Below are 14776 nucleotides of genomic sequence, written 5' to 3'. Positions count from 1 at the left end.
GTGAAAATCTCCCAGTCGCCACATTCTGGCACCTGTTCAGGTACATTGACAGAGAATTTAGCCATGGCCAGTGCACCTAACCTGCACATCTTTGTACTGGCAACGTGATGGGAAAGCTCTCCATAAGCCTTCCTACTCTGAACTTAATTGAGCAGAAGCAGGAAGACAGTGGGTGTAACATTGCTGCGTTATGTAGGAATGATGACAAAGGATTACAACTTAAATAGTTTACTATAAGGTCTTCAGCAGCTTTTACATGTCATGTCTGTAGCCACTGGGGCCAAATGGTCAATGGCCTGAGTGACTAAACCCGACATAAAATTGGGCACAAAAAGGGGTGGTGGGGCGGGGTGGTGCTGTCCTACGTCAGAAGTACTGTTCTGGGTGGGAGTGTTCTCCACAGAAGTTCCAATGCCCTGTATACATCTCTCTCCCATGGCCTAGCCCCCTTGAGCACGATCGCCTCCTTCACGATTCCAAAGGCCTTCCCTATCCTTCCGACCCTGGGATCCCTTTCACTTTAAATGAGTCTCTGGTTCCCGAGGCTTTCTATCAGGCTGCTGGGTGCAGTGCCTCTTTCAGCCACTGCAGCACTGTTACTGGAAGGACTAGGGAGCTTTCGGCCAATCAAATTGTTTGGCAGCTCTTCAAGGCAGGTCTTCCTCCTGACTGAGCGCTTGTTGCAACGTCAAATGGCAACAGGTCTCTCAGGGTCAGTGGAGTTGTGTTCCCCACTGACTCTTCTGATGACAGTGGCCAAGCCCTCGCCATCTTAAAGATGCTGGCTATGGAAATACAAAACCTCATATTGGTAAAAATGACCATGCATTGGGTAGATTACCATAAAATCAAAATTGGTTATCTACTGTTCTTCAGGGAACAACGTTTACCATCCTTACCCAATTTAGTGTATACGTGACTCCAGATCTACACCAGTGTGCTTGATTCTTAACTGCCCGTGAAAGTGGCCAACAAAACCATTCAGCTGTAATAAGCAGTTGGAAAGAAAAACCAGAAGGAAAGCCAAACTACAATCTCAGAACATAACTAAGATACCAGCATCTCACGGCCCCTCCTGCCTGGCGGTCATTATGGGCCCTTTGAAGTAGAAACGATTTCAATGATCAACTGTTTCAGCTGATTGGAGACAAATTGTGGTGGAATTGTGAAACTTTGGTCCAGGGCTATTTTGCATTTGACCTTTCATGAACTTAGTTGTTCAAGCTATGCACAGAAGCACAGAACTCTAAAAGGGAATAACATCCCTTGATACCAAGTTAGCATTTGATTGAGCTCCAATGAGCCCCATTTAAGCTGAAGTAATCGTGTCCAAGAGAAAAACTCTTCAGTAGCTGAATTCATGGATGGAAGAAAGGAATATGTTTGTGGTCATTGGAGACGCAGGGGTGTGGCTGCAGCAGTTCCTCTGCTGTGCACAATGTTCAGCTGCTTTCAATGAACTGCCCTCCTCAGAAATTCAGACATTGGACAGTTTGCTGATGTTTGTTATAGAGTCCATTCATCTCCATTCACAATTCATCAGAGACCATCCTATTATGTTCCGTCAGGAGACAGTAACCAAACTGACTTCTAATGGTCCCTGTTCACATATTCAAGGCTATGGCTTCAACCCAGGGTGAGTGACCTTGATTAAAATCTATTTCTTTGAAAAATAGGGTAGTCCTTGAAACCGCTCTGAGTAACTGCTTAGTGAGTAGCAATTTCATCTCTTAGATTTAAGGTGGTAGCTCTCACATACAGATACACTGAGAGAAGGGGAATCAGCATCTGTATAATGCAGTCGCCAGCAGTAATGCCAAGTGGTCTTGAGATTACATTTTGGCTTGATAAATAACGTTAGCTTTGGATTAGCATAAGTAAATAGATGATGGGGAAAACCTATTTCATAGTGTAAACTGTGTAGCATGCATTTATCTATTTGATGTAAATAATATAATCTGTTGCTTTTGAAGCCTGTGTCCAATTCACTACAAGTGCTGATCCAATCTACTCTCTCTATAGTATGAGGATTAATCTGTTGGGACATGATACATAACAATAGCTAGCACACAGAATAAAGATGCTCCCTGATGACTTATGGGTTATATGATTATTTATCTATGAATGCAAAAAAAAGTTTGCACCCAAAATCTCCAAGAACTTGAGGTCAGCTTATACTTGAGGTGATACTGAACCTCACACACAAGGTGAACTCGCCCCTTCTTTTACTATTTATGACGGCTTTATTTCTGATATGAAGGCTCCTGAGTAATTACATGAATATCCATACAGCATACTTAATACCGACAGCTTAAAATGCATCGAGCGGTTGGAAGATGAATTGATTGAAAGCAACTTCCAGCTTACATAGCCCCCACTTCTCCACCACTATATTTTCTTCTCTCTAATTGCAGTAGTGTTGGGCATCTATATGTGTCAGGCTACCAGCTGATCAGAAAGAAAAATCACGTTTGGCATGTTGGGTAGGGAAGGGAGCATAGGGGGAAATTCAAATGGAGCATGAGGCTAAAAGCATGGAGATTACACCGAATGGGCAGTGAGAACATTACAGAAATAAAGTCGTGGGTCAGCACATGTTGCAGTTTTCTTTGGGCATCTTTTACTTTTGAAAAACAGTTAAGTAATCAAACAATACATTAAAAATTCATTTAAGTGCAGTCATAGACCCAATGTATCTCAATTAGGGGTAACACTTCAAAACAGCTCCTAGGCATGGCACAAATTAACAGGCTGAACAATGCCTGCTGGTCGATGAAACATGGCCTGTTTAGATCATTTTACTAGAAAACAGCCAAGAGATTTTAACAAACTTCTGATGTTATTTGCTGATTGCAGCACTGGCAAATAACATTTGACTGGAAGATTTTTCCAAGCATCCTGTGGCCAGAGGCTGCATGCTGAAGTAGAGCACTGAGGTGCAAAACGTGTTCGTAGCAAAACGTGATGATGCATATCCAACACAAAGAGATTCTAGTAGCAGGGCAGATCTTGGATTTGTCACACTCACAGTGAGGATTGTGTTGCACTCACAGGAGGGATCATGTAGCACTCACAGGGTGAACCATGTAACACTCGCAGCGACGATCTTATAGTGCGCACAGAGAGCTGTTGTTGGCAACCATGAGATAAATGCACAAAATTTAGGAACTTATTAGCAAATTATTTTTTGTGTGTTTTATTGTAAATTATTTTTTCAGACATATTGTAGCATGTGGTGGGAAAAGCATCTGAACTACTAAAAGACACGGACCTGTAATTTGCAGTATTAATAATGGTGAGGCTGTATGTTCTTAAATTCGTGGGTCTAAAAGGTTGCCGTCTAAGAGATGCTGCTCTTCCACAGTTCTTGCAAATAGAATCAGCATAGAAATCAGTTAATTACAGCCTTTTGGTTGATAGAATTCTGCATTGTCTCCATTATCATACTTCTTGATTTTACGTGAATGTCTTTGCTCTAATTGTAAATTTGTCCCCTTGTTCTATATTTCCCCCAGAAGAGAAATTACCTAACCTGTAATTATCCAATCACATTGTAAATATCTCAATTAAATCACTCGCAATCTTCTAAATTCAAGGGATTGCATACTAGTCCACAGAATTTAATGTTTTAAAACCTGGTAGCATTTGTTGTGTTATAATCCTCCCTCCTGCAAACTCCACTTCATCAAGGCAACATCCTTTGCAAAGTGCAGTGCCCAAATTTGAATCAGTACTCCACAAGGGATTTGACCAAGACTATTTTCACCAAAAGTGAGGTTTCATGGCGCAGTGGGTAGCATCCCTGCCGCCAAGTCAGAAGCTACAGTCCCGAATTCTATTTGAGAACTTCATGGTGAAGGAAGATGTGTTCATAACGCAATTAGACAGAATGGATATCAACCTACAAATCCTTTCAACATCTGCTAATGCTCAGCCATGTGATGGAAGGAAAGTTAGAGCTCCTACTCTCCAGATTATGGCATGTAAAGGTGCATGTTGCCACAGAAACCTTAGTAAACTGTGATACATCACCTTACAAATGAAGCATAATTTCCTTCTGTTTGTTTTCAGCCATTGAGAGAAATGTTGACATTTGTTTAATTATTGTGTACTGTATTTAATGATTTGTGTACGTGAGATTAAATCTCTTTGCTCCTCCCAGGCTCTTTATCCCTCATTATTCATAGAATCATGGAATCCTACAGTGCAAAAGGAGGCCATTCAGCCCATCAAGTCTGCACCGACCACAATCCCACCCAGGCCCTATTTCCATAACCCCATGCATTTACCCTAGCTAGCTCCCTGACACTAAGGGGCAATTTAGCATGGCCAATCCACCTAACCCGCACATCTTTAGACAGTGGGGAGGAAACTGGAACATCCGGAGGAAACCTACACAGACATGGGAAGAATGTGCAAACTCCACAAAGACTGTGATCCAAGCTGGGATTCAAATCCAGAACCCTGGTACCATGAGTCAGCAGCGCTAACCACTGTGTCACCGTGCAGCCCTATTAAGAACTACTATCATTTAGAAAATATTCTGATTTGTCTTTCTTTGACCTTAAATGACTTTGCACTTTTCATATTGATCTGTCACTTTGACCAGTCTATGCCCCTCTGTAACTTGCCGCTCCTGTCTACACAATTTACTCTGCTTCTTAGCTGACTGTCAGCTGCAAAAATAGAAATGCTCCTCTACTCTTCTTCAAGTCAATATTAAGTATCATAAAAACCTGAAGAACTCAATGGCCAGAATTCCACTTGACTGATGAAGGGGCTCACCCAATGGTCAGAAACCTAGCAGGGAACCCCTCTTTGTTCTGTGGGATGGTCTGATAGAAGCAAAGGTCCTTCAGGCACTTAAATGGCCACCTTCAGGCCTTCTGCTGTGATTGAGTTTCCACCAGCAAAGTCCCATCTGCTGAGAACTGCTATCCAATGAGAGGTCAACAGCTCCTCATGCTGCCATGCTGGAAGTGGTGCTGCTGTCAAGCAATGCATTCATCCAGATGTCCAAGGTCAGTGTGAAATCCCAGGCAAAAGGTTAGTGATGGCAAAATGGGAATGTGTGGTGGAGGTGGTTAGATGGATCAAAGACAGTCATGAAGTAAGAAGCAAGGCTCAGTTATTTTCTTTGATAGTTGGGTTATTCATGGTGCAGCATTAGAGATCTCTGCTTGCTAAACTACCAACTCAGTGACCAACTTGATTCTGTTTATAGTGTTTTGAGTAAACCAATGGAACAAAAATAAATAAATGAACTTATTAAATTGACAACTCTTGAAAGGGGTAAAAATACTATAAGAACTTTTATGAGGGGTCAGATAAACCCACAGTTTAACATCATATTTGATGGACAGCACCTTCAAGAGTTTTAATGCTAGAGTGTGTGACTAGTCTACAGCCGTCAGGAGTGGGATATGAGCCCTTAACCTCTTGTCACAAAGCTGTGATGCTATCAACTGAGCCACAGTTAGATGTAAAGTCTATTTGCATCTGGTACTCCTTGACATTTTCCCATCTAAGCACTATCCAGGTCTGAGTTTGTTGAGCTTCTGACAACAGACAAAATCAAGCATTTTTTAGACTAATATGACCTTAGGCCTGACTCCCTTTATACTCTGTTTTTAAGAAAACAAGAATTAATAAACCAAGCAACTGTAACTGAAATAACATGTCAAAAGGAAACCTAGCTAACTAAATCAAAATGTCATTCCTGGGGATGATGATGCATTCTAACCTCCACAAAGCCTAATAGTCACAAAAGGCCTGACTGGTGGACTCCATGTGCTCCCTCTCCAAAGCCACACAGCTGTGGATGGAGAGGGGGAGGCAGTTAAGTTGTACGGTGCCCTGCTCTGCCCACTTCCTAGACCTGTTAATGTCTACCTTGACCAGGCCCAGGAGCAGATTAACAAGGAGGTCCTTCTTTCCTCCCTGCCCACTACCCTGCCACACTGCTCCCCCACCACCACCCCCCCCCCCCCGCCACACACACACACACACACACACCCCCGGATGATTGAAGATAAGGAGTGTGGGGTTGAACTGAAACCAAATAATTAAAAAGGGCTGTTCCCATGGGTAATCAATATAAATGTGGAATACAGACTCCCCAGGCCACAGAAAAGACATGCAGCCTAGGAGTCTATGAACCACCATAACCTATGGTTGCATTGACATATCCTGATGATGGAGGAGGGCAAGAAAATGAAGGGTGTGCAGCAGCAAGTCTCTCAGGAAAACCCAAACTGACTCTCTTAAATGTACTCTTAGTCCTTAACCATATAGGGAGGGGATAGCTTGATCTTGGGATTGGACATAGCTTGGCACAACATTGAGGGCCGAAGGGCCTGTACTGAGCTATAATGTTCTATGTTTTTATGTTTCTAAACCATTCCTATTGTATGTGTTGTAGGAGATGGAAGGTGGCAGTGGCTGGGGTTGCGGAGGTGTTGTCTTCATGGGGAGACTGAAGCAAGGTCTCTTGCGTAGTTCCTGCCACAATGGCATTAAATCCAGCCCTACTTATGATACTCCAAGAATTAAAGAATCCTACATCCTGAGACTTTGCTCCACCAATTATGAACCAAGCCATGATGCGCTAGATTTGAAATTAAGGACTAAATTGTTCTTCAGCTCTCTGTTGGCATCAAGAAAGTGGATAGTGAATGAAAATGCAGGACATGACTAGCTTGACAACGAATGCAGTGCCCTTCAGCACTACACTGCAATCTTTAGTTTATGAGCATTCAGCATTAGAACATTTTAGTACAATTTGTGGATCAAGATCTAAATGATAAGATCTTTGCCTGGACAGGTTTAGCCATGGAATATCAGCCCACAGCCTCCACCTTCTCCTTCTTTAGTCTGTCAACAGAAATATCAGAATTGTTTTTCAAGGCAGAGCTAAAATTTCCATGATTATGATGTGAGACTGGTATTACATTTGCTGCAATTTATTATCGGAGACATGCTGGCAAGTGCTTTATACATGTAAATATTTTGCTTTCTTAGGCATCTTGAAGGGTTTATTGGTGTACCTTAGTTTGATATATTGATTCCTTCCTTTCCATTACAGGATATATGCAGCAAAAAAACAGATTTAGCCAGAGAATATCGTTCAGCTCATTTTGATACATAACCAGATGTTATTCTGAGTGGGTTATCCAAGAGACTAAACCATTCAATTCAAAAGATGTTTTGCATTTCACCTGTATACAAGTTCCTGTGGCAGAATTTTTGAGTTAAACAGATGGATTTATAAATTTACTTAGCAACAGTTATTTAAAAAACCCTTGTCCTGTCTTGTAACATTGAATAGTTTGCCTGAAGAAGTCAGGCTGAAATGTTTAGAGCAGAAAATCTGTGGGTAATCAGGATAATTGCCACACAAATTTAACACAAAAATTTAACACTTATGTTGCAGCTTAAACATCGTAGGGGTAATTCTCCCAAAAATTTCCAACTGCTGAATTCGCGGGAAAACTGGTGTAAATCACGACTGTTTTTTCAATGGGAATTCAGACTCGAATCTCTCACACTCTGAGGTCACAATCATGAATATCATTAGACATTAAAATTCAAAAGATTTATTTTTAGCAGTAGCATAGTGGAAGATTTACAATTGGGTAATCAAGTCATAGAAACTTATTCACCCAACTTTACTCTTGCTTTGCAGGATACAATGGGCATGGTTTTCTGGACCCGCTGCTGCTATTGGTGCCTCATGCAAAAAGCATTTAAGATTTCTATTAATTAGAGGCGTTTTATACTCCAGCTGAACGCTCCATTTAGTGCTTGTCTGTCTCCCAGTCTTTAAACTAGCTGAGCAAAATGAGTGTCATGCTATTAGTGGGAGGTACGACCTCCAGTGAGGAGGGGGAGAGTGAGAGGAATATCGGGAGGTCCGGGAAGTACTGACACCACACCCAGGGAGTAATGAAGCTGTCATGCACATCCAGTAGAAGTGTAAAATTGTCTTATACAGCCTTTAGGCAGAGACTGAGCCAAATGTTAGAAACTTGATAGCCTGAGCCTTCTCTTGCATTAAGAGCCACAATCACATCGATCTGTGTCGTGCTCTCAGAGGAGATCTCCAACTGCGTGGCGGAACACCTGATGCCTGACACACTATATCTCACTGCCATATTCAAATTCTTCATTACAGGCTTCCTTCAGCCACTATGTGGAGACCTCAGTGGTATAAGCAGCATGCAATAAAACACTACACATCAAGGTCTTCAGGGCTGTTACGTTTCGAAGATTAGTGAATTACACCTCCTTGACACTGGACATGCAGAGTCAAGTGGATTGAGCCAGAATGTTTGCAGTGATTGCAGGTTTTTCCAGGGTGCAGGAAGCTACTGATTGTCCTCATATCACTATGAAGACTTCTGCTGAATAGACCTGCACTTACGTCAACGGGAAGGGATTGCATTTGCTAAACATTCAGCTGCTCTGTGATCATTGACGGATAATGTAGAAACATGCCAGGTACCCAGGCAGCAGCCATGACTCCTTTATTCTTTGAAACTGATGGGTGCTAGACCTATACAGCAGCCCGGAAGCCATGGATGGATGGCTTATAAGTGACAAAGGGTACCCATTGTCTAGATGGCTAATGACGCCAGTGAGGGTGCCCAGAGCAGAGGCAGAGAAGAGACACAATGACAGCCATGGAATCATAAGGGCTATCATTGTTGGCATCCTGAAAATGTGGTTCAGATGCCTTGACAGATCAGGAGAGATGTGTCCTTAAAGGTTGTGGTATGCTGTGCCTTCCATAAACTCGCTTCCTAAGAAGGGATGTTTGATTTGATTCATTATTGTCACATGTATTAACATGCAGTGAAAAGTATTGTTTCTTAAGTGCTATACAAAGCATATCATTCATAGAGAAGGAAATGAGAAAGTGCAGAATGTAGTGTTACAGTCATAGCTAGGGTGTCAACTTAATGCGAGGTAGGTCCATTCAAAATTCTGACGACATTTGGTACGTGACCTCAGACTTTTGTATCTTTCCCGATGAAAGAACGTGGAAGAAAGAATGTCCGGGGTGCATGGGGTCCTTAATTATGCTGGCTGCTTTGCCAAGGCAACAGGAAGTGAAGACAGAGTCAATGAATGGGAGTCTGGTTCACATGATGGCTTTGGGTTCATTCGTGACCTTTTGTAGTTTCTTGGCAGAGCAGGAGCCATACCAAGCTGTGATACAAGCAGAAAGAATACTTTCTATTGTGCATCTGTAAAGCCTGTGAGAGTGGCAGCTGACATGTCAAATTTCCTTAGTCTTCTGAGAGAGGTGTTGGTGGGCTTTCTTAAACATAGTCTCAGCATGGGGAGACCAGGACAGGTTGTTAGTGATCTGGACACCTAAAAACTTGAAGCTCTCGACCTTTTCTACTTCGTCCCCATTGATGTAGACAGGAGCATGTTCCCTTCTATACTTCCTGAAGTCAATGACAATCTCCTTTGTTTTGCTAACATTGAGGGAGAGATTATTGTAGCCATAAGAATTCACCAGATTCTCTATCTCATTCCTGTACTCTGTCTCGTCCTTGTTTGAGATCTGCCCACTATGATGGTGTCGTCAGCAAACTTAAAAATCAAATTGGAGGGGAATTTGGCCACATAGTCATAGGTGTATAAGGAGTATAGTAGGGGGCTGAGAACATAGCCTTGTGGGGCACTGGTGTTGAGGGTGATCATGGAGGTGGTGGTGTTGCCTATTCTTATTGATTATGGTCTGTCAGTTAGGAAGTTCAGGATCCAGTCGCAGATGGAGGAGCCAAGCTACAAACCATGGAGTTTGGAGATGAGTTACATGGGAATAATAGTGTTGAAGGCTGAGCTGTAAATAGGAGTCTGACATATGTGTCTTTGTTATCTAGGTGTTCCAGGTTGAGTGCAGGGCAAGGGAGATGGCATCTGCTGTGGGCCTGTTGCAGCGGTGGGCAAACTGTAGTGGATCCAGGTAATCCAGGAGGCTGGAATTGATTCGTGCCATGACTAGCCTTTTGAAGCACTTCATAATGATGGATGTCAGAGTCAACAATGATAGTCATTGAGGAACTCTGTTTGTTTCTTTAGTTATCAGGATGATGGTCATCTTCTTAAAGCAGATAGGGACCTCAGATTGTTGTAAAGGAGGTTGAAGATGTCTCTGAATACTTGTCTGCCAGCTGATTTGCGCAGGATCTGAGTACCCCATCTGGGCCAGTCGCTTTCCGTGGACTGACCTTCAAGAAAGCTGCTCTGACATCTGCAATGATGATTCCATATACAGGTTCATCCAGGGCTTCCAGAGTTGAGGAAATGCTTTTGCTCAAAATGGGCATAGAATGCATTGAGCTCATTAGGGAGGGGTGCGTTGGAGCTGGTGATTTTACATGCCTTCATCCTGTGGCTTGTTATGTCTTGCAGACATTGCCATAGTTGGCAGGGATCTGTGTGGCGAGCCTGGGATTCTAGCTTGGTCTGGTACTGTCTTTTAGCATCGTTGATGGAGCTCCTTGGATCATATCTGGCTTTCTTGTATAGATCACCGTCACCTGACTGGAACACTTCAGAGCTGGACTTCAGCAAGCAGTGGATATCCCAGTTCATCCATGGTTTCCGGTTGGGGAACATGCGGATTTGCTTCTTTGGCACATAGTCTTCTACACACTTTCTAAGGAAGTCAGTTACTGTAATGGCATACTTTTTAGGCCGGTGGTAGGGTTTTTAAATACTGATTGTCCACAGACTCCAAGCAGTCCCATAGGAGATTATCCGATTTCTCAGAATAACATTGCATGACTTTCTTTGATGGATTCTCCTGCTTCAGTTTTTGCTTGTAAGCTGGGAACAGAAGCACAGCATTGTGGTCTGATTTGCCAAAGTGTGGGCGGGTGATAGAGCGGTGGGCATGTTTGATATTCGTGTAGCTGTGGGTCAAGGTTGTTTGGGCCTCTGGTGGAGCAGGAGACATGTTGAGCTTGGCCTGATTGAAGTTTCCGGCCACGATGAACAAGGCCTCTGGATGTTTTGTCTCAAGGTTATTCGTGGTTGTGTATATTTCGTCCTGCGTGATCAACTGCCATCAAGATAATGGAAGTGAACTCCTGTGGAAAGTAGTAGGGGCAGCATTTTAGCATCAGGTATTGTTGGTCTGGGGAACAGAAACTTGCCAGTGTTGCTACGTCTAGGCACCATGAGGTGTTGATTAGAAAGCAGACCCTACCTCCCCTAGCTTTGCCTGAAGCCACTGTACTGTCCATTTGATGGATTGAGAAGGTCTCTGGTTGTAGGGCACAGTCTGGTGAAGCAGCAGTGAGCCATATCTTTGTGAAACAGAGTATACAGCAGTCCCTCAGTTCTCTTTGGAAAGTGAATCTGGCTGTAAGTTTGTCTAGCTTGATTTCCAGACATAGGACATTTGCAAGCAGTAAGCTGGGGAGGGGAGCCTTGGTACTGCATTGTTTCACTCTCACCTGCAGGCCTGCACATTTTCCATGCTTCCTAGCGTGCTTGCTTGCTTTTCAAACCTGAGAGACGGTAAGAGTCGTTGGCGATGCTAAAGGTATGATGATGTCCAATGAGGTTCTTTGCCTTGGTTGGTGTGTGGATGGAGGATTTGTTGCCTTGCTTGCAGCTCCTGCGTCGGTAGATGGGTCTGTGCGGTCAGGTGTTCCGGGTCGCTGTCGGGCTACGGTTTGGCTTCGCCGGTCAGTGGATATCCAGACCGTGCTCCAGTGTGGATTGGTCAAAGGCTGGTAAGTGGATGAAGTTCCTGGGATCAAGGTCATGGTTGAGCCAGTGGTTGGGTCCATGTGTTGGGGTCCACTGGGTCACTGCCAGGTTGGGGTCCTCCTTCGGAGGTCGCAAGACCTCCAGACCCGCAAGTAAATTTAAAAGAGCAGTGTTAGTGATTTTTATTTTGTAGGAGTTAATTTTTAGGAGTGTGGGAAGACTGTACAAGGCTGGAGTGGAGACAGTGCTTGGACCCTGCAGCTCTCTGGATCAGGGGAGTTAGGGGGTATGGGGGAAGGGGTTCCAGCCTCAGGAATGCAGGTCTGGTTGTTGGAGACTAGCGGAGTGAAGGTCCCGGCTCCCGTGGCATTTTTCTGGGCTCCAGGAGTCTTCCCAGTGTAGGCCCAGGCTTCTAGGGCATTTTCCTGGTCTCTGGGATCCAATGTAGTGAAATCCCCGGCTCTGGGACTGCAACGCCGGCTGCTGCTCACAGGTGGCCAGCTGGTCCGGGTCAATTTCAGGTCAGTTAGACCGGGTGTCTCCAGGGTCCGAAGGATCACTAGTTCTGTCAGATATTGAATTAAAGCATTGTTGGAGAAATTAAAAGAGTTAGAATGAAGTTTGAAAAGCATAGAACGAGAGTAAAAGATAGAATTTGAAGGTAGGCCGAGCACAGCTTGCAAGGAGTCATCTCGCTCCAACTTGCTTGGATATCCTGGAGGTTGAGAACATGTCAGACAGACAAATCGTCAGAGGTTGAGGGTGAGGGAACATTGTGATGTTTAGGTCGAAGACCCTGGTCATGATTGCATCAGAAGTCGTGACACCAGGAGTGCTTTAATAAGGCAGAGATTTCAGTAGTGTCAAAAATCCCGGCCTCAGAGATGCATCCATGCCATATGGTCAAATCTATTTCTGTGTGCACTGTGTGACTTACGTCATCATCACATTAACACCCTTTCTATACACTAACACACAAAGAATCCTGCCCTGCATCGAAATTATGAAGCTTTCTTCATCTTCCCATATAAGTCCCACAGCCACAACACAGTATGAAAATATCAGCGTGAAGGACTGAGAGGTCTGGGTTATGAACAAATTTACAATCATTAGTTATATTCAGAGGAATAAGTTGCTTATCCATGAGTCCCTCTTGGTGACTACCATGGAGGTATATTGATACTTTTACAAGTGGTTCAATGCAGTGCTCCCCATTTGCTTCCACACTGGAGAGAGGCTACTGATCTGCCACCTCCCATCTCTGGCCACCTCCGGGTGGCTGTGGCCTTGCGTGGCCCACACTTTAGAGGACTACTGCTGGGGGGGCAGGATGATCTGCTGAAACCATGGCACTGTACAAGGACTATATCAATGGGGCTAGTCTGTGACAAAGCTGCCCCCATCAGAAATGCCCTGGGAGGTGTTTCAATTTGGTGGCAGCTACTGCTCATCCTCCATCACTGGGACCTTCTGGTCCTCTCCTTGCCTAATGATGGAGTCCCAGATGTGTGGTGTGTGTCTTTGACTCTGGGCACACACCACACTCCTAGGACTTCCCCATGACTCTGGGTGATAGTGTGCAGGTAGAGCACTTACTACTGTTTGTACCTGCAATGCGCTTTCAAGACCTTCACCAGTCTGTCCAGAAAAGAGGTTTGGCACTCTGAAGAGTGGGTGATTGCAGTGCACTTGGCCTGGATGGACACCTCTACAGTCTGAGCCAGAGCATGCAATACCTTGGGTATGTCTGACAAATCTTCATCGACCTCGTTCTGGACATTCAGCATTGCCACCTTATGGATGATTCCAGAGCTTCATCATCTGACTTGGAATCAGTCTCTGGATTATCCTGGACAGTCCTCTGACTACCAGAGACCTGCTTCACCACACTCACCAGCAGCTGCACATGTGACTGTGAGGTGTCCTCACCAACCTAGTTAGGTTTTTTTTTAGTTTATTTATTTGTTTATTTATTAGTTACAAGAAGATTACATTAACACTGCAATGAAGTTACTATGAAAATCCCCTAGTCGCCACACTCCGGTGCTTGTTCGGGTACACTGAGGGAGAATTTAGCATAGCCAATGCACCTAACCAGCACATCTTTTAGACTGTGGGGGGGAACTGGAGAACCTGGAGGAAACTCACACAGACACAGGGAGAACGTACAGATGCTGCATAGACAGTGACCGAAGCCAGAACTGAACCGGGGTCCCTGGTGCTGTGAGGTAGCAGTGCTAACCACTGTGCCATTGTGCCTGTGCATGACCCCGTACCAACATGCAAATGCCTGCCAGTGTCTGCAGTCGTGTGTGAGTCAGAGACATGAAGTGATACTGCATCCGCTGAGGGTTCTTCATCCTTTTTGGAGGGGAGTGGTGGCCTAGGCTCAGGGGAACATCCACAGAAGAAGCTTCTCCTGTGCCAGAGAGACATAAATGAGCGGTCATTGCAGCCCTTCCCACATCTGTGTAGTGTCAGTAAGCTCTGCATTATTCATTTGCAACATGAGTGATGAGACTGTGCAGACACAATACACTCTTGTAGCAATATCTGAAGTTTCAAATGATGAATCTTTCCAGGGTTTCAGTCTCAGAAAGATATTGAAGAGTTTCTCCTGTCAAACCTCCTACTTGCACTTGCCCCTTTTCTATCAGTTTATACCTTTTGTCACCTCACCAGACCCATGCCTTCCTTCATGCACACCTCTGCCAAAGGTCCTGGATGTCTCTGTGTCAGTAAGTGTCAATACCTCCTCTTCAAATGGAGACAAGGCCATTAGGTTCAGCACACCCCCACCAGTCCAGCCTCTTTCTTGGACATTGTGGGCATGTATTTTCTGAAAAGGGGTGTAAGACTGCACTCACAAGCACTGTCAGCTTATTTGATGGCATGTTGCTGATATATTATTAGCAAAGTGTCTGGCAGTCTAGATATTATGCACATCAATCATCTGCAGAGGCTGCCAACTCCACACACTCCAACTAAACCAAAACTTTAAAAGCACACTGACATCAATGCTGAGAGCAATATCTTTGTT

The sequence above is a fragment of the Carcharhinus amblyrhynchos genome, chromosome 4 (genome assembly GCF_965287045.1).
Source record: "Carcharhinus amblyrhynchos chromosome 4, sCarAmb.v2.hapA, whole genome shotgun sequence".
Lineage (NCBI taxonomy): Eukaryota > Metazoa > Chordata > Chondrichthyes > Carcharhiniformes > Carcharhinidae > Carcharhinus > Carcharhinus amblyrhynchos.
Note: the sequence above shows the minus strand (reverse complement) of the source record.